The sequence below is a fragment of the Artemia sp. Qi Xiang Cuo genome, chromosome 10, assembly GCF_049724085.1.
Source record: "Artemia sp. Qi Xiang Cuo chromosome 10, ASM4972408v1, whole genome shotgun sequence".
NCBI classification, from domain to species: Eukaryota; Metazoa; Arthropoda; class Branchiopoda; order Anostraca; family Artemiidae; genus Artemia; species Artemia sp. Qi Xiang Cuo.
Window position 1 is genome coordinate 58,368,173 of NC_142803.1, and position 27,244 is coordinate 58,395,416.

The 27,244-nt window shown below is 34.4% G+C and overlaps 3 long non-coding RNA genes across 3 annotated transcripts in view; 1 reads left to right on the forward strand and 2 right to left on the reverse strand.

Annotated features, from left to right (window-relative positions):
* Positions 1-27,244, reverse strand: part of LOC148947945 (uncharacterized) — a 435,585-nt gene that overhangs the window by 190,984 nt on the left and 217,357 nt on the right. The gene's annotated exons all lie outside the window — the stretch shown is intronic.
* LOC148947948 (uncharacterized) overlaps positions 1-27,244 on the reverse strand; it is an 86,781-nt gene that overhangs the window by 6,823 nt on the left and 52,714 nt on the right. The window lies entirely within an intron of this gene.
* Positions 20,357-22,361, forward strand: LOC148947949 (uncharacterized). Its single transcript, XR_016142273.1, has 2 exons — positions 20,357-20,556; positions 21,941-22,361. It is a non-coding gene; the product is annotated as an uncharacterized LOC148947949 (long non-coding RNA).

Below are 27,244 nucleotides of genomic sequence, written 5' to 3' on the forward strand. Positions count from 1 at the left end.
GCCTTGGTCCATTTTGGCGATTAAAAATATCATTTCATAACTTTATTGCGAAGATCAAAGAAGGAGAAATACAACACATGAATCAATAAAGGTAGTGAGTCTTTGGCAACTCCCTTATTTCGTATAGAAGGATTAATAAATAAATATTTCATGGAAGGTAGGCTTGCGAGGCAGTTTAATTTATTAGTTCTTTCTACAGATGTTCAAGACGAATATAGTTTCGCTACAAACAAGAGTTTGGATACTGTCCCCTTCCTTAACAGTAAATAAAAACCAAATGCCTACTGCGTCATTGGCGCTTAACTGAAACGAATTATATTACAAATATTTTCTTTTCCAGTTCTTACAGCATTGAAATAAAAATAATATTACAGTGAAATAAATTCTTCAACTGATGTATCTTTCAACAATTAATATCATTATACATTAAATATTTAATTTCATGTTGTTTATACTTTCTAAGACTGTTAAAGACGCATCTAGTTTTCAGTAAAGGGCCAATGACGCAGTAGGTTTTAGACTTTTACAGTGAGAGAAGTAGGCGATACCCAAATTCTTATTTGTAGCGATTTTTGTTCGTTTCAAGCTTGATTTGCATATTCAATTTAAATTTCACTCGTTTTAAGATTTATTTATTCATTTAAATTAATATCAATTGTATGTTTGTTTGCATTGATTGTTTATTCTGTTGTTTTAAGCTTCATTTATACTTCAATAGCAAAATATGTTTTTTTCGTTTTTAACATGATTTTCATATTCAATCAGAAAAACTTATTTTTGGGAAAGTTTGTTTTAACTAATCTTTGTTCGCTTTTGATTGCAAAAAGTTTCAAGTTTCTAAAAATTCCTTATTTTAAAATCAAACTAAAAAAAATCGAATGTTTATCAAAGTATCAAAACTGGTATCAGAGTGAAAAAATGGGTTTGTGTCAATCTCGGAGTTTTTTTAATCTGATGGTTGAATTATTTTTGACGAAATGGCTGTCTCAAAATTTTTATCGGATGGATTGGGGGAAAAAGGGCATAAGAGGGCCTCGGAGAGAAAAATAAATGGAGTGTGGGGGGAGGCTAACTGCCCTCCGATCGCTTTTTACTCTTAAGAAATGAATTACAACTTTCAATTTACAATCATATTAACCCTCTATGAAGTTTATACGAGCATCCCTTCCATAACAACCATATGTGCCCCCAGGGCAACACTTACAACGCCTACCCCTAGGCCCCGGGGGGGGGGGAATGACACCGGAGCTATTGTTATCTAATTTTTGAACAGTTTTTTAAGCACTGGCTATCTCAAAAGTATAAGCGGGTTGGTTTGGGGAAAAATGGGTATGGGGTGGGGGCTAGTTGCCCTTAAATCGCTTGATTCTTAAAAAGTGAACTGGAACTTTCAATTTCTAATTAAATGACCCCTCTATGAAGTTTTTGCGAGAATCCCTTTCATAAGAACCATCTAGGCTACCTCCATCTAGGCATACGCCTTAGGGCATAACTTACAACGCCTGTCCCCTGTCCCTGGAGGGTTGTATCGACAGCTGAGTTTTTGTTATCGGATTTTGTTTAACTTAATGGCTATCTTAAAATTTTTATGGGATACATTAGGGAAAAAGAGGCGTGGGGGGGGGGCTAGTTGACCTCCAATCCCTTTTGACTCTCAAAAACTGAACTAGAACTTTCAATTTCAAATCAAATGAGCCTTCTCTGAAGTTTTTACGAACATTCCTCCCATAAGAACCATATATTCCCAGTAGAACCCCCTCATGAGCTACAGAACAAACACCGTGCTGCCATCTATGATTGAGTCTAATGCTGACAGTACGATTGAGTCTTCCATTGAATCATAATGTAAAAGTGTTATTTTGTCTTGTAGTGATTTAATGAGAAATTAAATGAACTTGAACTTGAACATAATTTATGCATGTTTTTATGGTTTTTGTCACTGAGAATGAAAAAACAGGATTTTTCTCATTTTAATGTATTTTCATGGTCGATTTATCTGTTGTTGTTCGTCCAGGTATAATGACACTGGGGGGTGATTTACATAATCGCTAGGGGGAATGTATTGATCTAGGACTCGACTAGGACAAGTGAATTTCTGAGAACTTGATTTACATAATCGCTAGGGGGAATGTATTGATCCAGGACTCGACTAGGACAAGTGAATTTCCGAGAACTTGATTTACATAATCCCTAGGTTCGGTTAGGATCCTGTACCCGACGAGTACATAATTTATGCATGTTTTTATGGTTTTTGTCACTGAGAATGAAAAAACAGGATTTTTCTCACTTTGATGTATTTTCATGGATTATCGATCGAGTCTAATGGATGATGTCAAGGTCGATTTATTTCTTGTTCATCCAGGTGTAATGACACTGGTGGGTGATTTACATAATCCTTAGGGGGAATGTATTGATCTAGGACAAGAGGTGGAAGTGAATTTCCGAGAACTTAATTTACATAATCACTAGGGGGAATGTATTGATCCAGGACTCGACTAGGACAAGTGAATTTCAGAAACATTGATTTACATAATCGCTGGGGAGAATGTTTTGATTCGATAACGGGAAACAGGATCACGTGTCTCCTTCTAAGCCAATCAGAGAGTCGGTTACATCTCATTCTAAGCCAACCAGAGAGTCGGTTACATATGGTTTCCCAATAAATTACAAATCGCCCGTGAGATTTCGTATATAACGGACATGCGTTGTGATTAAACATTAAGAAAGTTCCAAGACACAATGGATAGAGCATCTGAAATTATTAATGAGCTAGAAACCTTGGCTACAACGATTTACAATGTGAGTTCTGTTTAGTAAATTTTCATAAAAAGACTAACCAAGAACTAACCTGACAAGTATGTGTCCAATAAGAGAGTCATTCATACTCCTGCCATTTACCCGTGCCCCAGCCATTTAAACATTTGCCTCTCAATTACTTGGACTATCTGTCTTGGCTTTTCTTTGTCTACAATTACCCAGCCCAGTCTTGATGCAACCTATTGTCCAAAATACTTGATATATTCAATTCAACCCCCCCCCACAATACAAACTCCACTATATGATGTTTATACTCGCTAGGAAGCTTAAAATGTGTTCTTTTTTACCTTGTAAACCTAACCCCCCCCCTCCACACCCCTCTCAGTTTATGACTTTGAGTTCTTTCATTAGAAATAATTTTGTTTTTGACAAATTTATTCTTTCTGTAAGCCTATCTAAAAGTGACTTCCGTCAATCCCTTAGCTATTAATATACCATTTCCATTTAAGCCGCAGTTAACTTGACTTAAAAATATTTCCGCAATGATTTAAACAGGCGATAATTAGCTGACACCCCACAATTGCACTTCCTGCTTGTTAATCCTTTACGTTAGCGACTTAACCAAAAGGTTTCACAGATAAAAAGGATACTTTTTCCAATCGAATTAAAACAGTTTAAAGCAAAAAGAGATTGCGATAATTAAGCTTGTGGGTTCTTAACCTGTATGGAATTAAATAAACGACTTATTTCCAAAATTATGGTTTAACAATAATTTTTTAGGACATTATGTAATAAAGGGGGGGGAGGGGCAATGACTCAATTCTAACACCTTCATTGTAAAATGAAAACAAAGTGTTTTTTCGCGTGAAAAGTAAGGGGCCGGGATTTCTATGAAAAAGAAGACATAACTTTATTATGCGTAAATTGAATAGCATTTGATTTCAAAGCATAGTTCATTTCTCGTAAAATTTTACTTTTTGCTTTACTGAAAATGGGGAGAGGGGGACTTCTTTGCGATAAAAGCTTTCTAGACAAAATTATGGTTAGGGGGTTGGGGGGTTGGGGGTACTAATTTTCTTCTGTAAAAAAGGGAAAAATCATTTCAATAATAACTTTTTTCTCTTCTTTTTAAGGCAAATTATGAAGAATTTATGTCCCCTCCACCTGAAAAGAGTGCAAGGGGTAATAATAAAACCCGTGCGAAGGCGACATTTTTGCAGTATGGTCGCTAGCCGAAGCCCCTCAAACAAGTGTTGCCTGCCCAAGTCCAAACCGTCACTGGCCCTACTGCACAAGCCGCAGCCCAATCTGCACAAGAATGTAACGCCGCCAGGCCGTCCACCCTCCATCATGCGTTGCCTGGCCCTTCAAGAGCTACCCCACCTACACAAGGTCATGTTTTCCCCGACATTGATGGACCACACAGAAACGATCTGAAGGGTGTTTTAAATTGATACATGCTGCTGCTGCTGGTGCTGACATAAGTCGGACTACAACTAACTGTAAATCATACTTGTCCGATGAATAAGTAGTAGTAATAATTTTCCCATAGATCTATCTAGTACGTTAACAAGAATAACAAAAACAACATTTCATTGTCATTTATTTGACATGAAAAATCTTTTTGTTAAATAAGAACAGCATAAAAAAATGACACTTGTTCAAACATTATTAAGATAAAAAAACACCTCTGTTCAAACATGAACAACATAAAAATGACACTTGTTCAAACATGAACAACATAAAAATGACACTTGTTCAAACATTATTAAGATAAAAAAACGAAAGACTTCTGTTCAAACTTAAAGAACAACATTTATTATAAAAACACTTTTGTTCATCAAGAACAACAACAACGACACTTACTGTCATAAAAACACTTTTTTTGTACAAACACTTTTTTGTACAAACACTTTTTGTACAAACACACACTATTTATACAACAAAATTTTTATTTTTTTGTACAACATGAACATTTGGAACATGAACTTAAAATAGCACAGTTGAACATTATGAATTTAAAAGGGGTCCCCTCCACCCTCCGGGGCGCTGCGAGGGTGAAAGCCGGCCGCGGGCGGGACCCCCACCCCCGGGGCCGCGGGGGCGAAAGCCGGCCACGGGCGGGACCCCCGAAACCCACCCCCGGGTGGCGCTGTGAAAAAAACTGTATAGTCGTCGTCACTGCTGCTACAGGTTAGGTTAGTTTGGGTTGAGTTAGGTTGGGTTAGAGTCAAACTCATGTTAATTTATCCAGACCAAGTTGACTGCGATAGTCTATGCATTCAACCCGGTCTGAAATACGATAGTGGCCATGGGGTAGTACACTTACACCATTCTCGAGCACAAAGACTTTGTCAGATATACATGACATTGCATTCTTTTCCACTCTTACTGTATAATTTCTATACTGTAGAGAGCAAATTGCAAGCACTTGTGCTCTCGGCACTAGGCTACTCTCTACACAGTCTCTGTACACGCTCATGTTGAAATCGCTCTTTACAAAATGTGTAGGCACCCCTTTACACGCCTGCTTTGCATCCCTATCATGAGTTTCCACGCAATAAACTTTAGGACCTGGGAACGCCCCACTTGATATCAAATCACTCCCCGTCTGATTTTAACATTAGTAGTTGGTTGGGGGCTTGACGTTTCATCAACTCGGGGTGGAGGGACGGATTCCAGTTGGTTAAATCCACCCGCGAGCTGATGTGTTCCCTATTTTCTAAATCCCCCAATAAATCCTCGGTTTTTAGCTTCAACAGTAGAGAATCTGTATCCCCATAGTAAACTTGAACCTCCTCCTCCCGTGGCCATTTCACCTTGCACACATTGTAAAAAAACGACAACATGAGCTTCTTGGAAATTTCAAGTACTGAACTACCTCCTGCTATATTCTTGTTCAGTACCACATTTCTCTTTTTCCTGTGTAGAAGAACCATGCCAGCCTCTATGCTCGTGAAAGATGTAAAAATGGGGTCGGCAATAATCCATGCACACTCTTGAGGGTCAGTAACGACGTCACAACGAGATCTGTTCCGTACGCTTTCACGCATTTTGCCAAACGCTGAATTTAGAATGAGTTTGTACATTTCCTTCTCTAATTTACTGTTTGCCCGAGAGTGTTTATCAATGAAAGTGTCTATAAACGTCTTCAAGTAGGGTTTTTGACTGAATTGCAGGACCCTATGTATTTTGGTGATCTTGAAACTATTGTTCACCATCCAGTGCAAAAGCACATGATGAACAACGATATTCTCCTTAGGGTCCAAATCTGCAATCAGTTTTTGCTTAGAGGGGGTCCAGTGCATCCCCATATCCTCAACCAATGATCGATTGTAGGGGCTCAGTGAGTCCCTGGTCACTGGTCGATTGATGCAGGGAAAAACAAAATCTCCGACTGAATCATGAAGCTCCAATGGAATGTGCCCATCAATTTCAAAGAACCATCCTTGTGGCCCATTGTCCTCGACGGTGTTAATGTCGGGGAAATCACATGGATTCTCAAGCCATTTATAGTTCCCACACTTCAAAGAGTAGTGAGACATTGCTGAGGGATACAATGAGTTCATGTCCAAGAACACTGCATTTGACTTTGCACCGGTGCTGTTTTGTCCTCTTGGATTGGTTGTCAAAACGCAATCCCCATGAAAAACTTACCCACCCCTCATTGATCATTCTACAAAAATGTGTTGATCCACATCTGTTATTAAGCCTATTTCCTCCCTACTAATTTTTAAAATCAAGTCCATCGCCAAATGTGGTGTGGAAAAATAATAGCCTATATCTAGTCCAAACTCTGAATAGAATTGGTCTGTGTTCTTGCAGACAATATCTAACAGATTTAAAACATCACTGGCCAAGTACAGTCTACAATTATCCCACCCATTTTTACAATTCCCCTTAGACCACACCTTCTTGGCAAACTCATATTCTGCGGCTGTGCATTCACTGCTGGTGAGTGAATTATAGAAAGCTTCAATTGGAGGTAGTTTCTCCTCGCTTAACCGAGTATCAGAGCAGTAATAGTCATATGCGTATACACCTTCACAGGCCAATAAGTCATACAGTTTACTGCCTGTAAAGGGCTTGTAATGAAAAGGAAAACTATCAAAATTGTCACTGTTCTGCATTTGAATCAATTGACTCAATGCCTTAGGAAAAAAACTAAAAGAATCTAAAAACCTGATTTTATTCCAGCACGTATGCCCATTATTTACTGCCTGCCATTTCAACTCGAGAAGCACCAACTTCTCAGCTGATTTGGGAATGACGTTATAGGTAAATGAACTGCATAGTGTTAGAACTGTCTCTTTGCGCGTGGGCGTAGGAAGCTGCAATAGCTGGATGTTCTTTGATTCGGTTTGGAAATCGAGGATCGTTCACTTCCACTAGCTTCACTTCACAATCCAACGAGATTTTATTGCTCTGGAGGAGGGTGTTTTGGAAATTTTTAAAGCGGAAAATGGTCCTATCCCATGAAACCGTTTCCACTGACTGGTAGCCATGCCGTCTACAATGCTTCATATGATTTTGCAACTTTAATTCTGTCAAAAATCGAGACAGGTATATTGGAAAGTAGAAACGTGTCCCCCTAGTCTTACCATCTCCCAAAACTCTACTAATGTCTATTATCGGGTTAAAATGGTTAATTGAATTGGGGTCTCTACGTGGTGTGTACAACATCCATACCCAGTGTTTAACCAATTCAATCGACGAACCTCTTACTGGGAACACCACCCCCTTTTTTTAGAGCGAACCCCATCTTCAAATTCAGTCTCATACTGAACCACAGTAATGTCGATATTTAAATGGGCATTGGCCCTTTCAGACATGTGAATAGACCTGAGCGTTACTGGGTATTTTCCCTCTAAACAATAAAAATCTGCAATGGGGAAATTGGACCCCTCCTTCCCATGTACAGCCCAATGATCTAAATTCTTCTTGGTAGCATCACGTGGTAGAGGCTCAAAAGCTTATACGAGGAAAGCGTACCTGAAACATTTTTGATCTGTTTCAAAACAGATTCGCCGGACATTTTTACATCCTTCTAGATCGTGATTATATTTTAAAACTATTGACCCCTCAGAATCTGCCCCCCCTTAAAATAAAATCTTTTTTAAATTTACAGACATTAACCCGTAAATTTTCAACAAATAGAACTACAGACCCGCTCTCGTTGTTGTTATAATTCTCGAAATGCGTAATAATGTGGCCTATCCACTCGGAAATATCACCCTCAAAATTCTCTAAATTTGGATAGACCAGTCGCATCTCGGTGTGTATATAATGGTGATAAACTTCACTTTTTCCCTCATTTAAATAAAACACCTTTAAAACAATAGAAACCTTAATTGAATCCCTACCCCTCCCCACAACTGAATTTGGTTTTCTAGCAGTGCACGAATTCTATCTACATATTCATGAACAATTTCTACAGGGTCAAACATAAAATTACCACCCAAAAGCGAATTAAATGGGTTTCCGAAAGTTGCAGTGTAGACAACTATCGTATTTAAAATTTTGTTTGAGAGTTGAAACTCAGGGAATGATGTCAATTGGATATTACCCCCTCCTCCTCCCCCTCCTGCTCTTGCATATCATTATCACCATCCCTCCCCCAATAATAGGGCTATGGGAAGCCGCTTCAGTTGTTTGCGGTGGAATTATGTAACCAGTGGAGGGACGGTTCCCTGTTAATTCCCGGGTAATATCCTCTAAAAGCTGTAATGTGTTTGGACTTAGCAACGGTAAGTCTCCCTGCTCACCTCTGTTCTTATTAACATTAAAATAATCAGTTAAAAAATCATTAGTATTTAACGGTATTTCATTAACGATGCCTTGCTGTGACATTTCACTGTCACAAAACTCTCCAGGCATGTCTTATCCTTCTCCAACTGACGAGCAGGGGGGAGATTGTGAATATGAAACCAGAACAACCTATAAAAAAATAGCTTATTTTCAAAGTGTCTAAATCACCCCTATTTTTAACAAATTGGATTATTATTTAAAAATGTGCTTAGCGGTACTATTTAGATAACCTACTCTATATATATTCTGAAAGTTCCAACTTAATACAATCTAAAAGATGACATAGAAGGTTTTCATTTTGTTCAAACAACTTCTCAAAAAATAATTCATATTAATACTCTTTATCTGCTTTGAAAAAACCGCGGTCTTTACTTGATAGCCCAATTCTTTCCGATAGAGAATTGTGTTTAAATAAAAGCAGTTTATAACGTAAAGATTGCGATAATTGACCTGATTTAAAAGGGGTAACAATTTATTTTAATATCTCTGACACGCTTTTACTGTGATGAAATGAATTTATTGTTGGAAGTCCCCTTAAAACTATAGTATTCTAGCGAAAAATGGCATTTTGAGTTTCAAATGGTGAGATAACAGTAAACTAGAAATTAAAGAAAAATATTATTATGAAGTTGAAAAATAGAGAAGATGCCTACAGTAGGCAGAGAAAATAGGAAACATTAAAAGAAGAGCGGTTTCTTTGACAAGCAAAAAAAAATACATTATATTTAGATATCTCTGAGGGAGGGGGGAGCAGAGAAATTTAAAACATGGGGTGGGGGATTATAGAGAAAATAACATTTTTAATATCTCTGACACACACTTTTACAGTGTTGAAAAATAGTGAAAAGAAAAGACTAAAAAAACATTGGAAGAAATAAATAGATATTTCTATAACCAGGTCAAAAATGCTTACATTTTTATATTTCGGCTGTAGTTGAGTGCCTGAAGGCTCTGGCGAAGCATGCTGGAGGGCAACCTCCTGACCTTGTGTAGGTGGGGTAGCTCTTGAAGGGCCAGGCAACGCATGATGGAGGGTGGACGGGCCGGCGGCGTTACATTCTTGTGCAGATTGGGCTGGGACTTCTGCAGTAGGGCCAGTGACGGTATGGACTTGGGCAGGCAATACTTGTTTGGGGGGCTTCGGACAGCGACCATACTGCACAAATGTCGCCTTCGCAGGGGTTTTATTATTACCCCTTGCTCTCTTTTCAAGTGGAGGGGACATTCATTCTTCATAATTTGCCTTAAAAAGAAGAAAAAAAAGTTAGTATTGAAATAATTTTTCCCTTTTTTACAGAAGAAAAATTAGTACCCCCAAACCCCCTAACCATAATTTTGTCTAGAAAGCATTTATCGCAAAGAAAGCCCCCACCCCCCATTTCCAGTAAAGCAAAAAGTAAAATTTTATGAGAAATATACTATGCTTGGAAATTAAAGCTATTCAATTTACGCATAATAAAGTTATGTATTCTTTTTCTTAGAAATCCCAGGCTCTTACTCTTCACGCCAAGAAACACTTTGTTTTCATTCTACAATGAAGGTGTTAGAATTTAGGCATTGCCCCTCCCTCCCCCTTTTTACATAATGTCCTAAAAAAATATTGTTAGACCATAATTTTGGAAATGTCGTTTCTTTACTTCCATACAGGTTGCGAACCCACAAGCTTAATTATCGCAATCTCTTTTTGCTTAAAACTGTTTTAATTCGATGGGAAAAAGTATCCTTTTTATCTGTGAAACCTTTTGGTTAAGTCGCTAACTTAAAGGATTAACAAGCAGGAAGTGCAATTGCGGGGTGTCAGCTAATTATCACCTGTTTAAATTATTGCCGAAATGTTTTTAAGTCAAGTTAGCTGCGGCTTAAATGGAAATGGTATATTAATAGCTAAGGGATTGACAGAAGTTGGCTGTCACTTTTAGATAGGCTTACAGAAAGAATAAATTTGTCAAAAACAAAATTATTTCTATTGAAAGAATTAAAGTCATAAAATGAGAGGGATGTCGAGGGGGGAGGTTAGGTTTACAAGGTAAAAAAGAACATTTTAAGCTTCCTAGCGAGTATAAACATCATATAGTGGAGTTTGTATTGGGGGGGGGGGGTAACTGAATTTGAATTTAGTGGAGGTTAGGTTACTATGTAAACTGATTTTATTTGAAAATAAAGTATGAAAATTTACTAAACAGAACTCACATTGTAAATCGTTTCAGCCAAGGCTTCTAGCTCATCAATAATTTCAAATGCTCTATCCATTGTGTCTTGGAACTTTCTGAATGTTTAATCACAACGCATGTCCGTTATATACGAAATCTCAAGGGCGAATTGTAATGTAATGGGAAACCATATATAACTGACTCTCTGATTGGCTTAGAAGGAGACACGTGATCCTGTTTCCCGTTATCGTATCAAAACATTCTGCCAAGCGATTATGTAAATCAATTTCTCTGAAATTCACTCTTCCTAGGCGAGTCCTGGATCAATACATTTCCCCTAGCGATTATGTAAATAACCCCCCAGTGTCATTACACCTGGACGAACAACAAATAAATCGACCTTGACATCATCCATTAGACTCGATCGATAATCCATGAAAATACATCAAAGTGATGTATTATTTATTCCCAGTTTTCTCATTCCAAGTGACAAAACCATTAAAACATGCATAAATTATGTACTCGTCGGGTACAGGATCCTAACCTAACCTAGCGATTATGTAAATCAAGTTCTCAGAAACTCACTTGTCCTAGTCGAGTCCTGAATCAATACATTCCCTCTAGCGATTATGTAAATCAAGTTCTCGGAAGTTAACTTGTCCTAGTTGAGCCCTAGATGACGTGAACACATGTGCTGCCATCTACAATTGAGTCTAACTTCGAACGGGGCACCATAAATGGGCATTGAATACTGACGCGAACACTTGTGCTGCCATCTACAATTGAGTCTAACTTCAAACGGGGCATTATATATGGGCATAGAATACGGAACGAACACATGTGCTGCCATCTACAATTTAACACCGACGGGACATAATTTGTTCAAGGATTATCGATCGAGTTCTCTAATAGGGTCAATAACCCCTTTTTTCAAGGTCGATTTATTTGTTGTTCGTCCAAGTGTATTGACTCCGGAGTGAAGTTTGCACATGTGCATTAACGGTGGGGGAAATGTATTGATTTAGGGGAAAGGGATTTCCGAGAAATTGATTGCGTAAATTGGGGAGCTAAATTTCTGAGAAAATGATTACATAATCTCCCGGGCCTATATAATTTATGCATGTTTTTATGGTTTTTGTCACTGAGAATGAAAAAACAGGATTTTTCTCACTTTGATGTATTTTCATGGTTTATTGATTCTAATGGGGGCAATGACACCTCTTTCAAGGTCGATTTATTTACCGTTTCCAAGTGTATAGTCTCCGGAGTGAAGTTCGCACATGCGCATTAACGGGGGGAGAGATGTATTGATCTACGACTTGAGGGGGGAAGTGAATTTCCGACAACTGGATTACATAATCGCTAGGGAGAATGTATTGATTCAGGACTTGACTAGGATGGTGTCAAGGTCGATTTATTTTTTGTTTTCAAGTGTAATGACATTGGGGTTGATTTACATAATCGCTAAGGGGAATTTATTGATCCACGAAGAGGAGAGGATTTCCAAGAAATTTATTGCGTAATCGAAGGGGGGGAGAATTTCTGAGAAATTGATTGCGTAATCGACTAGGACAAGTAAATTTCCGAGAAATTGATTGCGTAATTGGTGGGGAGAGGATTGCCAAGAAATATGTTGCGTAATCGACTAGGACAAGTAAATTTCCGAGAAATTGATTGCATAATCGGTGGGGAGAGGATTTCCAAGAAATTAATTGCGTAAGCGACTAGGACAAGTGAATTTCCGAGAAATTGATTGCCTAATCGAAGGGAGAGGATTTCCAAGAAATTGATTGCGTAATTGACTAGGACAAGTGGATTTCTGAGAAATTGATTTACATAATCGGTGGGGGAATTTTATTGATTCGATAACGGGAAACATGATCACGTGTCTCCTTTTAAACCAATCAGAGGGCCGGAAATATTAGCGAGAGAGGATTGCAGAGAATATAAGGAGAGGATTTTTACTATAGTTTTTATTAGTCTGTGAATAGAATTCACTAGGTTTTTAGTTAGCAGTGTGATAACATGAGCAAACAAGTTGAGTTAGAAATATTCTTTTATTGCAACTGTTCTATTTTTAAAGGACATTTTCATGATTTTGAACATTCTCATGAACCTACTGCATGTTTAGACAGCATAGAAGCAGAGATAGATGAGAAGAATCTAGAGGAAATGAGAAGAAAAATTATATGTGATATGGAAAGAAATTTATACCGATTGCAAGTAAGCTCACAGAAAAGAAGGTTTGATATGACAGATAAGGAAGATCAAAAGAAGAGACTGGGAAAAGAGGGCTTTCTCTATAGTGTAAAGGACAGCAGTAAAAACCCAATGAGAAATGTGTATAAAGCAAGATATAGCTCTGAATATTATGATGAATATGTTCTAAGAGAAGAGAAAAAGTGGCCCTTTAAGAGACAACATAAGAGGTCATTCTACGGAAAGGATTTTAAACAACGAAAACTGTGGTGGAAGAGTTCCCATATAGGATTTAGCGATAAATATAAATATTTATATGTATAATGAGTTTTATATTGTAATCATACAATAAATTTGTTTGTACTATTTTAATTTTCTCAGACTAGATATATATAGAGTAAGGATACCATCAGAGACTTCTGTGCATGAATAGTTCAGTTTGATTAGATCACTCGATAGAGTATTATCAGTCCACAGCCAAGTTTTCTATCAAAGATAACAAAAAATAATTCATTCTTCTAATCTTTATTCTTTTGAAATATCAATATTTACAATGCTTTTTAAATAAACAATGTCCGGTTCAATTATCTGAATATCATCGTCACCATCCTCCACTACCATTATATCTACCAGAGCGGATGGTATACATTCAATCTCAACCTCCGGTTCATCATTTACCGTTACATTGTCCAAAGGGGGCATCTCCTGAAATAAATCTTAACGTAATCTTGTAGAAAGACGATGAGCAGAAAACCGCTCATCGTCTTCAATATACATTCTTCCAGAAGGCCCCCTCCTCACTAGATCATCTCATGTGTATGATAATCCTAGTGATGTATAATGGATTTCCATTACTTCATCACTATCATCAGACATAAAGTAGATTTCCTTTACTTCATCACTATCATCTATGCTTGTGTTACACAAAAGAAGCTCCTCCTCAAGCGTGAGGTCCCACTCGCTCCATACATCCCAAAAAAATTGAGAACACTATGATAAAAAAAAACTATAGTTTACGGTCAAAAACCTTTATTAGTTCAGATTTTACGGAAAGTTTCACATTTGAGCCAGAGAAATGTATTTTCCATAATTTTCTTACAAAAAACTAGAGTTTACGGTCAAAACCTTTATTAGTTCAGATTTTACAGAAACAGTTTATTTTCGAACCAAAACTGGATTTTTTTCTAACCAAAGTTTCACATTTTGGCCAGAGAAATGTATTTTCCATAATATTTTTTTACAAATTACTAGATTTTACGGTCAAAAACCTTTATTAGTTCAGATTTTACAGAAATAGTTTATTTTCGAACCAAAACTGGTTTTCTAACCAAAGTTTCACATTTGATTCAAAGAAATGTATATTCCATAATTTTCTTAAAAAAACTAGAGTTTACGGTCAAAACCTTTAATAAGTTTGTCATACAGGCCAAATTCAAAGATCATATTGATCCTTGACTTTGGCAAAAATTCATATTGATCACTTTGCTGACGAATTTAATTTTCACCAAACCTTTCCAACCTTACCCAAATATATAGCCCATATTATATATTTCCCATAAGTTTATTGATTCTTAATTTTGTCACCACCAATTCAATTTACAGGCAAACCAGTTTTAACAAGAGTGGTACTAACAGGGTACATAAGCAATAGGTTATTTAAAATAAGAGCAAGGGGTATCATCTGTGAGGGCTTGTAAAGGACTTAGAATTGGATTTGCAAGTAAAACAATTAGCATAGGCTATTCAGAAAGACTCTAAAAAAGGCATTAAATGGTATGTTCACTTTATTTGTAGGTAAAAAATGTGGATTGCTCTATATTTACTAAATGGTGTTCTGAACATGTTTTTTTTTCCTCAATGGCTTCAGTTCTAGGCTAATGCCAAATTTCTATTTCTCTAGCATAAACAGTTTCCTTTCTTATATTGGACGATAAAATTTCATAAAAATCCACCAAAACCACGTTTTATTGCTGGGGCAGCAAGGTGTCCAACCAGAATTGCGGCTACTGACCTATCTTGAATTTTAGGAGAAATTAAAATCAAATTTAAAGCATATTGCTCCGGAATTAAAAATATTTCTAACTTTAACCCATATTGGAGTGTTAATAACTCGTTACAAGTGATAGATTCTTTGGCAAATGTTTCAGCTAAAAGAGTCGAGTCAATTTATTTTACAAATCTTTATAAAAAATTTTAAAAAAATTTATTATTAGAAAAATTTAAAAATGTTATAAAAAAAAATTTTATTTTTTCTAATATAGGATTTTTTAAAAATTATAATTTTAATAAAAAATCCCGATGGACGAATTTCTTTAGAAGTACTACTAATTCAAGATGTTATAGCTTGGATATGGTATGCGATTTATTGGAATTTTTTCTATTTAATACATTTATAAGATTTAATGGGAATTTATATAAACAAACTGTAGGTATTCCTATGGGTGGGAATGCGAGTGCATTCATAGCAGACCTGTTTTTAAGTCAATTAGAATATGAATATATGATAAATAAAAATAGCCAAAGCAATGTAAAATATAACCTTTCAAATAATAAAAGATATCTGGACGATCTCTTAGTAATAAATTGTGCAGAATTTATTGAGATTTCAAAAAATATTTATCCACAAGAGTTAATTCTTGAGCCTAGCTATGGGATGGGACACTCCGACCATTTCTTAGATTTAAATATTAATATTTCAAATAATAATAAATTAGTTTTTAAATTAAATAATAAAACGGATGATTTTAATTTTGAAGTAATTAATTTTACATTCCTTGAAAGTAATATACATTCAAATATTACTTATTCGGCTTATTATTCCCAATTATTTAGTTATGCAAAAATATGCAGTAATAACACAGATTTTAAAAATATATGTAAAAAGCTGAGCGAAAAACTGATCTTAAGAGGTTTTTCTGCGAAAAAAATTAGTTGGCAATTCAAAAAATTTAGTTTTATGTATCATGAACTTTTAAGTAAATATACAAAAAATTATAAAGAAATACTGAATGATATTTTAATATAATTTCTCTTACACTTTTCTTTTTTGGAAGTTTGAGTTTGTAGGGGTTTTCAAACAAGCTTGAGGATCTTTAAATTGGTAATTGGTTTCAGATACCAATAAAAGATACATCTGGACATGTCTTCATTTGTTCCAGAATGGTTTCTGTCAGTAACCTCTGGGATTTTATCAAGGAAACATTGAAACACTTTTTGTATGTAATTTTTAATAGCTTGACTAGTATTCATGTATTTCACAAGTTTTACCTGACATAGGGTTTCCATATAGATCTTATGGTAGAGGCTCCACCGTGCCGGGTAAAGAAAGTAAAGCCTCGAAACCCGTTAAGGCAGGTGGTATTTCTTCTGATGAGCCCTAAATGGAAGGTTCTACTTGGAAATATTTTTCTAGATTTAAGGTGCTTTTGCTTGTAAATTTACAACGACTTACATTTATTGATGACGACTTTGCATGGACTTGGACATTTCTATTTGGTTGACGGTTCGGGTATACTGTTTGGTCCTAGGTAGTTGGATACATGGGTAAGGTAAAAGCCTCGTTCAAGTGCACATTTGTCTCAATTGCTGGATTAGGACGACAGTTGTTTTTTTTTTTTTTTTTTTTTTTTTTTTTTTTGCCAAGTAATTAACTGTTAAACATAATATGGATCCAGGTCGGATCTAGTGCCGGTGGAGGGAGAATAAAAAATTCCTCCCCGACGGACCTTGACCTTTGTCCAGGCTTTACCTTAAATTGATGATTATTTGGCTAATTTATCACTTATTTTAAAAGCGTTGCATAAGCAAATGTTCTGTTTAGGTTTTTTTTTTTTTTTTTATTTTTTGTATGATTAGTTAGAGTAACCTAATTACTTGTGGACTTTTGGCTTGGCTTTTGGAGATGTTTTGGATTTTTCTATTGTTTGTCGTTTTGGCTTTATTTGATTTATGATTTTATATTGAATAATATTGGTAAGGATAATATTCAAAAGGGTCTGCCGAATATTAGTAAGTGTAATGATCGTTGTTTTATTTGTCAAGATAACTTCATCCCACGAAATTTTGTTAAAAGAACTTTATATATTAAAAATTTTCAATTTTTATTAACTGGAAAGGTAAATTGTAAAACAAATAATATTATCTATTTAATAAAATGTAAAAATTGTCAATTACAATATGTGGGGGAAACAATTAACAACATATATAAGAGATTTTCGGGACATAAAACTACAATTACCAAAGAAAAAACTAATAATTATCTAGTTCAACATTGTAGTAATGGTACTTGCTCAGTATCTAATCTACCTATTACAATTTTAAAAAATCTGGACCTAGAAAACTTTACTAAAGAAGAAAAAAAATAAATTACGCAGACAAGAAGAGTATTGGATCCATGATCTGGATACTGCGTATCCTTCTGGGCTAAATGATCGAGTTGTAAAATACGGAGAAATGTCCAGTGTGGTTGCAAACTTTATTAATGGGTTAACGGAGTCCCTTTCTTTTAATTTCCCAACCAAACGTAAAAACCGATCAACAGGACATAGGAAAAATAATAAAAAGAATTATTTAGATTTAAATGCATTTTTAATAGATTTAGGTCACATATTTGAGACTAATGGAATAACTAGTTTAATAAAATCTTTAAATATGTTATCAAGGAATAATTTAATAAAAGTATTCTGGATTACAAAAAATAGTACAACATGTAACTCAAAAAATAAATTAATTTATGATGCAGTTTGCATTTTAGCTAAATGAAATTTTATTTCAAAATATAATTAATCTGATAAAATTGTAAATAAGGATAATAGATTATATTTGTCTATTAATTTTTGTTCTAAACAAATAGAAGATATTAATTTGACAAGGATCTTAAACCAGCGGAGAGTGAGGAATGCCCTTCCATGTAATTTGGTGTATAATGGTAGTCCAATTTTAACATATAAATTTTCAAAAATATTTGGTCAAATAATCTTTGTCTGTAATTCAATTCTTAAAAAACCGGGCAGGGGAAGTAATTAGAAACAAATGTGTTATTTCGAGAAATCTTTACCTTATATGGATCAAACTTATGAACAGCTTGTAACGAAGGATTAGCCCATTATAATGCATCGTGATCTTTAAAATATAATGAAAATGGGTGCTAAGTTCCGTTTTTCTTACCGCATAAGGCCAGCAGATATTCTTAGGGGATTAAAGAATGATTTAAACTTATTTGTTGATAATTGGTGCAAGAAGGAGAAAATTACTAAAGATAGATTTCAGAATTGGATAAATTTGATTTTGACTAGTGTAAGAAATAGCATGTATAGAATTAATCCTACAGATTCATTGAAAAATTCAATATTTTATAATGCCAATATGAAACAAGCAATTGCTGATTTGCGTAATGAATTTGTAACTGTACCAGTTGATAAATCTAGCAATGATTTTGCTATAATTTGTCAGAAACTCTATTTTGATATTTTATCAAAAGATTTACTAACAAAAATTATATATGAAAGGGCTCATATAGAGGAGAATAGTTAATTGAAAATATAGAAGAAAGAATTTTGAAAAAAATTCGATATTAAAATAAATGATAATAATAAACAGTTTCCTTTTTTATATTGGACGATAAAATTTCATAAAAATCAACAAAACCAAGTTTTATTGCTGGGGCAGCAAGGTGTCCAAACAGAATGCGGCTACTTACCTATCTTTAATTTTAGGAGTAATTAGAAATAAATTTAAAGCATATTGCTCCGGAATTAAAACATTTTCTAATTTTAACCCATAATGGAGTGTTAATAAATTGTTACAAGTGATAGATTCTTTGGCGAATGTTTCAGCTAAAAGAGTCAATTCATTTGATTTTACTACTCTGTATACAAATTTGGCACTAAATTTAGTATTCGAAAAATTGAAAATGGTGATAGAGAAATCTTTTCTTTTGTCTAATATCGGATTTTTGAAAATTGATACTTTTAATAAAAAAGCCCGATGGACGAATTTCTTTAGAAGTACTATTAATTCAAAATGTTATAGCTTGGATATGGTATGCGATTTATTGGAATTTGTTCTATTTAATACATTTATAAGATTGAATGGGAATTTATATAAACAAACTGTAGGTATTCCTATGGGTGGGAATGCAAGTCCATTCATAGCAGACCTGTTTTTAAGTCAATCGGAATACGAATATATGATAAATAAAAATAGCCCAAGCAATGTAAGATATAACCTTTTAAATAATAAAAGATATCTGGACGATCTCTTAGCAATAAATTGTGCAGTTTATTGAGATTTCAAAAAATATTTATCCACAATATTTGTCCCCACTCAAGATGGGGACAAACAAGGGCTGTGTAAAGGAATGCCAGATATAGTATTTGAAATATTCAAATTAATAAATTTTTTGTTGTGTTCTATAGACTGGTTGACTAACCTATAATCTATATTTGAGCTTTTGTATAAAACTGAATTAATTTCATGCAAAAAAAGAGAAAGTATGAATTGTATAATTAGCCTTAAAAAATATTCAGTATGCAAAAGGTATTAATTTAGCAAAGTTAACTTTGCAAACATTAGCTTAGATTTGACTCATTATAAATATCTAGTTTTCACATCAGTTTTAACAATATTACTACTCTAGATTTTGCAAATACTCCCCCGTTGATCTTCATTTTTGTGAATTAGTGCCACTGGAGACTAAAGTATTGCCCTGGGGAGATCTTCTGAAGTATATATCTGAACCTTTTTGGCTCAAAAGGACCAAATTGCAATTAATTATGATCAGCTTTATTTTAAATCTGGGTAAAAATACCCCTTTTTTGGATAATATTTATTTTATATTTTGCCCAATCCCTCAGATATCTGTATGAAGAATTTCGTCTTATTTCTTACTAAAAATCTTTTTACATGTCCAACTTTGTAGGGATCAGAACCTTTATCAAAAACAAAATTATAAACTCTGTATATAATAAATAAAAGAAACCATATTTTAATTTGGCAGAATTGATTTGCATGTCTTATTTCACCACTGGCAGTGCTATTAGTCAACTGGATAATTGTGGGGTGGTAATTATAGTTTAATTCAACTGGTCATTGTTTTTTATTCAAACTCACTTTTTGTACTAGTATAGTATCTGGTATTTATATATCATAGTTGATAACTGGATTTTTGGGGAAGTGAGTATATATTTAAAATTTGTGCATCTTTGTTAAAACAAAATTTAGTAGTTAGTTTACCTTTTGTTTCTGTTTTTGTTTAGCCTGATAGGTCCAGAATACTATTGTAATTGATAAAAGTACAATGCTTTATTGGTTAAAACTGTCAAGCATTAAAAAGAAGGAAAGTCCAATTTTAAAAGAAGTATTCTGATCCCTCTCTTTTCCCCAAGGGGTCAGTTATAAAACATGATATTGTTACAAATCTAATATTGTTTTTTTTTTAGGATTTTATATGTCATCCCCTGGTGAAGGATCTGTTCCTTTAATTGATACTCCAAGTGCTGATGAGTTGTTTAAACTTCTGAACCAAACTTCTGATGATGAAGAAACTTGGTCTTTGGGCCTGTTTTTAAATTTACATTCAAATACATCTTCAGTTATTTGTCAAGGATTAGAAACAACAATTTCTATTGCTGGAAGCTTAATGGTAAGATTGCTTATTTTGGTTTTTAATTTGTCTATTTTTATTATTCTATTCATGTTAGCCTGTATATCTTTCACCGTGATAGATTATTCTAATGCTCTGCTGTTCAAGTGTAAATATTTTAATTTTATAAGATATGCAATTTTCAGTAATATATCAGAAGACTACTGTAATTCATATTAGGGAAGGGTTTTTCTACTAAATTCTAAAGGTTACAGGTGTAGAATTGGACCTCATCAGAAAATGATGTGCTAGAACAAAAAGGTGCATTTATAGATTTTTAATTTTATGTTCATATTAATGGTTTAGTTAATATTTTGACATTTCGTCCCTAGACCCCCCCCCCTCTAATAGTTTCATGTAGCCAGCAAAAAGGACAGTTGTTGTTCAATGAAAATGGTGACTATGCTTGTTGGCAAAATCTTAAACTGCAGGAACATAAATTCAGCATTTTTAGGGGGGGGGTATGCTGTACATTGCATATAATGTTTTTTTTTTTTTTAATTGACATTATTTTTAACTATAGACCTTCTGTTTACGAAATTTTATGGTAATACTTTGTGAAGACTACTTCTGACAAAGAAATGTTCTTACTACTAAAGATTAGTACCATTGTATTTTCTGTTCAACACTTTCCAAATGTAAAGGTGATTACTGAGGCAAAGTCTAATAAAAAAAACAAATTATGTGCTACCAGTTCAGATCAAATCTGTGTTCCATGGTTTTTCCTCTGTACATACAAATACATTGTTTTTTATAAAACAAACAATTTGCTTTAGTTTGCCAATTAGGTCTATTGTCTAATAATTAATATAACATAGTTTTACTCTTTTGTATTTATCTACAGGTGTTTTTTTCTGTAGCTATAGATTCTGATCTATTTGTCCTGCTAAGACAAACCTTTCCATGCAAATCACAACCAGGTTTGACTATGTGATGTAATAGGCAGCATAACATTTTGTCTAGTTCAACAAATTATAACAATTTCTTTATTGTTAAGTGCAAATACTGATAAGATCTACATTTTCTTTCATGAAAATTTTATTTTAAAGTAAATCAAGATAGGGTTAAAAAAAATATCTTCAAGTACTTTTAAAGCAATTAAAACTAGGTATTTAGTCTTGTGACTCCTGTAGAAAAGTATAGAAATTGTCAACATGGTTTATCAACTAAATTATAAACTTGATGGATGTGATGAAACACAATTAAAATTTTTAATCCAAATTAATAGCCCACTATTTTTATGATTTTCTTGTGTTGCATGTTTTTTTTTTCTTCATAGTTGATCTACTTCCACAAAGTGTTTCTTACTAAGTTCTTATTATTTAACAACAGAACAGCTGATGCATTCCTTGTATGGTAAAAAAAAAAATTGTACTTGTTCTAGGAGTGCCCCCTGAGAGTGGATTTTGTTGAAAGCACCATTCCGACAACGTCTGATGAAGTTTTTAGGCAGCACTTCCGTCTTTCAAAATGAACATTTGAAGAGCTGCTGCTGTTACTACTAGATCACCCTGCCACTAAAAGGATCTTTTGAACAGAAAATGCCACATGTGTTGAAAAACAATTGAGAAAGACAGTTCTAATCACAATTTTGCACCTTGGTAATCTGGGAAGTATATGGGAAATATCAGAGATATTTGGTGTAGCAAAATCTACTGTACATTTTTCGACAATCATACGATCATATGAGGATCTACATTATAACACTTAACAATAGTCTTGTTTATTCAAGTTACAAACTCAGTCTCGTTTTTTATTTTTTCATTGAGTTTTATATCTCTTTGTTTTTTTTTTTTTTGTTCAAGTTTAAAAGTTGTTTAGTTAGTTCTACGTTTAATAGTAAAATTTTTTTTCCTATAGCTTAATAAAAAAAATTATTAAAATTTACATACTTAGAAGCAACCATACATGTATACATAAATTCAATTAAAGTTTTTTCAACTTAAAGTAAGGAGCAAACTTAAAACGAACGTAATGTATTATGTGTATGAGGGAGATTTCCCCCTCCTCAACACCTCACAGTTTTCCCACTCCTGACATAAAAGCTTATTAGTACTTACAAAAACTTATCATTGTTATAATAAAACGACCCTTGTGTTTCAGGATTCATTCTTACGGAATTCAGACACGGTTCAAACTTTAGCGTAAAGAGCGAGGTGTTGAAGAGGAAGAACCCCCTAATGTACGAAATAATTTCTGTTTGTTTTAAGTTTTAATGTTGCTCCTTATTTAAAGTGACAAAATTTGTTTTTCAAAATTTAATTTCTGATTGTGTTGTAAATGCCTGGAATCTGGCTCCACCTGCACGAAAAAAAAAATAATTTTGTGATCATGAAGAGGCTCAAGAGGGAGGTATCTCCCTCCCTATCTAGTTATTCGAAATACTTTTAAGGTATAAAACAAATTTCAACCTTAAAAATATTTCGGCTAGCTAGGAAGAGTACATATCATTTTTCAATTTTGGAAAATATTTGTGGAAAAATCCCAAGTGAACCTGTCTTGGCAAAGTTACCCAAGAGGATTTGTTGCGCCACCCCACAAAATCCTGGAAACTATAAAGTCAAGCTCTGCCAAAAGGTGTTAAATTCGAATTCGCCCCCTCTCCCCTTAGTCATTCCACAAGAAATCCCGAACTAAGGTCATGATGGTCATGTATCATGGTTGCAGCCTAGTAAAGAGTAAACCACAGCCCATAGTAACCAAAAGTTAAAAAACGTGCTTAGAAAAAAAACTACCTAGTGAAAAAAATTGTCATCTGACACTGATTCACGAATTGTAAATATTATTTCAGTTCATCTTAAAAGTAAAAGTTTATTGCAAAAAGAAATTTATGGTGATTTCTAAAAAAAAAGTCTGAAACCACTCAAAAATGGCGTCAGATCAAAATAAAAAGTCAACCATTGGATTCAGCACGGTCGAAAACTTAGTTATGGGAAATTACAACCCCCTCCTTGAACAACAAGGAAAATGACTTTTTTGCATGGGTAGCACTGATCTATCTCCCGTTTTTTATTCTTCTTTTTTTTTCTAGCAAGGTTAGGGGTGACCAGAACATTATAGAGAGATGGGTACCGCAATAGCTAATTCGAACGGAAATTAAATTTGCATAGCCTACATAACTTTGCATAGCCTACGTATAGCCTACATAAGAAGAATAGAATTCGGATGCTTAATCAAAATATATAAAATTCTTGAGGTTTTACTTTACCTCTCAAAAGTCACAACCTTGATGCCCAATAACATCAGCAAGTTTAGAATAATACCTTGAAATAAAGAGGGAGGGGAGGCTCTTAAATCCAGACAAATTTCAAGAGATTCTAAATAACCAGAACCTGGACTTAATAAAACCTAACGAAAAAAGTCCTTCGAATTTTTTTCCAGATAGACATCCTCTTGATACAAGATTCCAATGCATGGAATTTAAAAGCCGATTTTAGACACAAATCTTTAACTTTTTTGGTGTTGGTGGCAAAAAAAGGTAATCTAGTGGATTCTTTCAAGCTGTTTCGAATGCTAGTTTCAGTCAATTTTCTAGGGAGGGAAAGGAAAGGAAACCCTAGATTATGCCTAGCAAAGGCACAGTGGTAAGTTTAAATCAGATCAATTTTTCTTTCACGCCCAAAAAGGATTCAAGCAAATAATTTCTTGGCACTGATCATCTCTTAGACCGTTCACCAAACAAACCAAATCAGACATATTGAATCCATTTTTTGGGAGGAGGGGACTTGCTCTTTTTCAATGCATAAGAGCCCTCTTACACCATAAACTTGTCTGCATAAGTTCAGAAAATATACATAAAAAGTTGTTCTCATTTGGGTTCCTCATGCAATGGAAATCGAACGAAATTTGGGTTCTACTTTGAATTCCGTTTTAGGGCAGAACCAGCATAAATATTAGGATGAACAGACAAGTCTTTCAGTTTTTAGAAATTTCGGTAACCTTTATCAAGGGATGTAAGATAATGTAATTTGATCTTTTAAAAACCCCCTACTTCTGAAATAAATCTTGTGGTCTAATTAGGTAAGCAAACAAAATGAAATATTCAGAAAATTCAAACTAATTCAGAAAGTAAAATTTTTAGTACATTTCAGTATCACAACGCATTGAAATGCTGAAGGATAGCTAAACATTTTTTTTTTAATTTTCAAGTAACAAAACAAAACTTTTACCAAGTACTGACAAATGGAATTTCCAAGCAAACCGAAAATACAACAGGGTTCTTTTTTTTTCATCAAAACCGTATTAAATCATTGGAGGATCATTTATAAACAATAAAAATAAACACATGAGCCATAAATTTGTTGTTTTTTTTTCAATTGATATCCAAAGTGCTAATTTAAATATGGGAATTAGCCAAAGTAGACCAGCTTTAATTCTTCATCAAATTTTCCTTACAACAAAAATTACAATTTGGTTTTGGCCCTGTAGGTAAAGCAAATCGTTTTGGCCCTGTAGGTAAATTAATGATTATTTAAGATCTTAATTCCCTTATTGACTGTTGATTAACTTTTCAAAAGATTATCATAAATTGAGTCAATATTTAAACTTCCTTTGTCCCTATTTATTGAAAGGTTAGCAAACATATGTTTTTTAATTGATACAGGTGAAATATTCGCGTTGTTTTACATTGTTGTCTTTTCTTACCACTGGCCGGAGTCTTGTTTGTAGTTTTCTTTCATTGAGATTTTTTTTTCCGTTGTTTTTTTTTTAAATTCTTTTGTATCCTACAACTAATCCACAAGACCAAAAACAGCAGAGGCAACAGCATTCCCGGTTCTACCATATGTTGCTTCGTGCAATACTACACAGTATGCCACTTCTGTTGACGAGCCGGTACGAGCAGTAGAAACCGGTGGAAGAGAAGTTTCATTGAAACACACTAGCCTGCTTGTGAAATGCGATTCTTTAACTACTGGCATTATGAGAAGAATTAGGACTTTTTGCATAGCAACTGTGAACACTGCTTTCTCCTTGCCGTGTGGGGCTCAGCATCTTTGTCAAGTTCTAGCCTAGCTTTTTCTGCCTGATTTCTATGCTCCAGCTGCTTCTCCCTTTCTTCGTCAGAAACACCTTGCCTGGATTCCTTTATTTTAAAAAAGTAACAGATTTCACATACATCTGACCTTGGCATTTTGTTTGATATGTACCTTTCTTGCAAGACTCTCTGACTCTCGACTATGACAACAAAGCGTTGGACGGTAACATTGCAGGTATTCAAACCTTGATGTGGAAATTGGGAAACGCACATATCAAAATAAAGAGTTTGCAATGTTCTCTATGGTAAGAGAAATGTGTATCAAAGAGTAACGAGTCTAGGAGTCCAGCTGGACTCCTAGGCTTAAAATACTGGTTGGCTAATTTAAAGATTTGTATATATATACACTGTCAAATTAGCCATCTGGTGGTATTCCAAGCTAGCCCTAGACAAAGATCAAACCACAACTAGGCTATAGTTAACCTTCAGGTTGTAAATACAAACCCTAAACGAAGTACTATTGACTCTGGATAACTTTCATTTTCAGAAGATAGAAGTTAAACTTTATTTAACTTTTTCAATAAAGTCCAGAAAGTTTAGCCGATAGGAGAAGACCTGTGGAAAATTTCAATTCAGCTAAAAGAAACTAATTAGATAGCCAGCCTTGAACTTTTTTCTCTAATCTGTGGAACACTGAAGCAGAAGACTTGCTTATTTCACTAGTGAGAAATAAACCTTTACAGTTCCTCACAAGGGGAACATAAGGACAGAATTTGTGTTGAAAACGCATTCAAGGAAATAAGTGAAGTAATGTGTCAAGAATTGGGTCCTGATTTTTATCTGTGAACCTTCTTTAGTAAAATTTAAAGTAAAAACAACATCTATCTTAAGACTAACTTATTAAATTGAAAAAGTTATCAAAAAATAATGTCAGATATATTCAAGAATGAACGTGTGAATAATTCAAATTAATTGCTTCAAAAAATTTCCATAAAGTTAGGAAGGTAAAATTCATGTTTGAGCGCGACGAATTTTACGGTATGTAACTTAGCGGAATAGTTTATTAACTTTATTGACGCCGTGGGAGCCCCGCATGAGCAATGAATATCTTTGGGCAATGGAAAAGGGCAATAAAACCAAACGAAAAGGGCAATGGTTCTCAAACTTATTTACACACTATACCTCTTTTTACCGTCAAAACATTTTATGTATACCCCTTCTCGGTTACCAGTGCTAAGTAAACTATAGCTAAAATATAAATATAATTATATAAAAATATAATTGCCTTTATAATAAATACAAAGGCTTGTCTTATCTATTTGTTGGCCGGTCTTGTAACCCCTAAAAAAAATCTATACCAGTTTGAGAAATACTGCCCTAGGGTATACTAATTTTCTAGGGAAGGAAAGGATACCATTGGATATACTTAGCAGAGGCACTTACAATAGTAAGTGTAAATTTTATCAAGTTTTCTTTCACGCCCCAAAAGGATTCAAGCAAATAATTTCTTGGCGCTGATCCGCTCTTAGACCGTTCACCAAACAAATCAGAACAGACATATTGAGTCCATTCTTTGGGGGGAGGGATCTTACTCTTTTATTACTTTTTTCAGCGCATAAGAGCCCTCTTACAACACGAACTGGTCTGCAAAAGTTCAGAAAATATAACTAAAAAATTGCTGTCATTGGGGTTCCTCATCCAATACCAATCAAA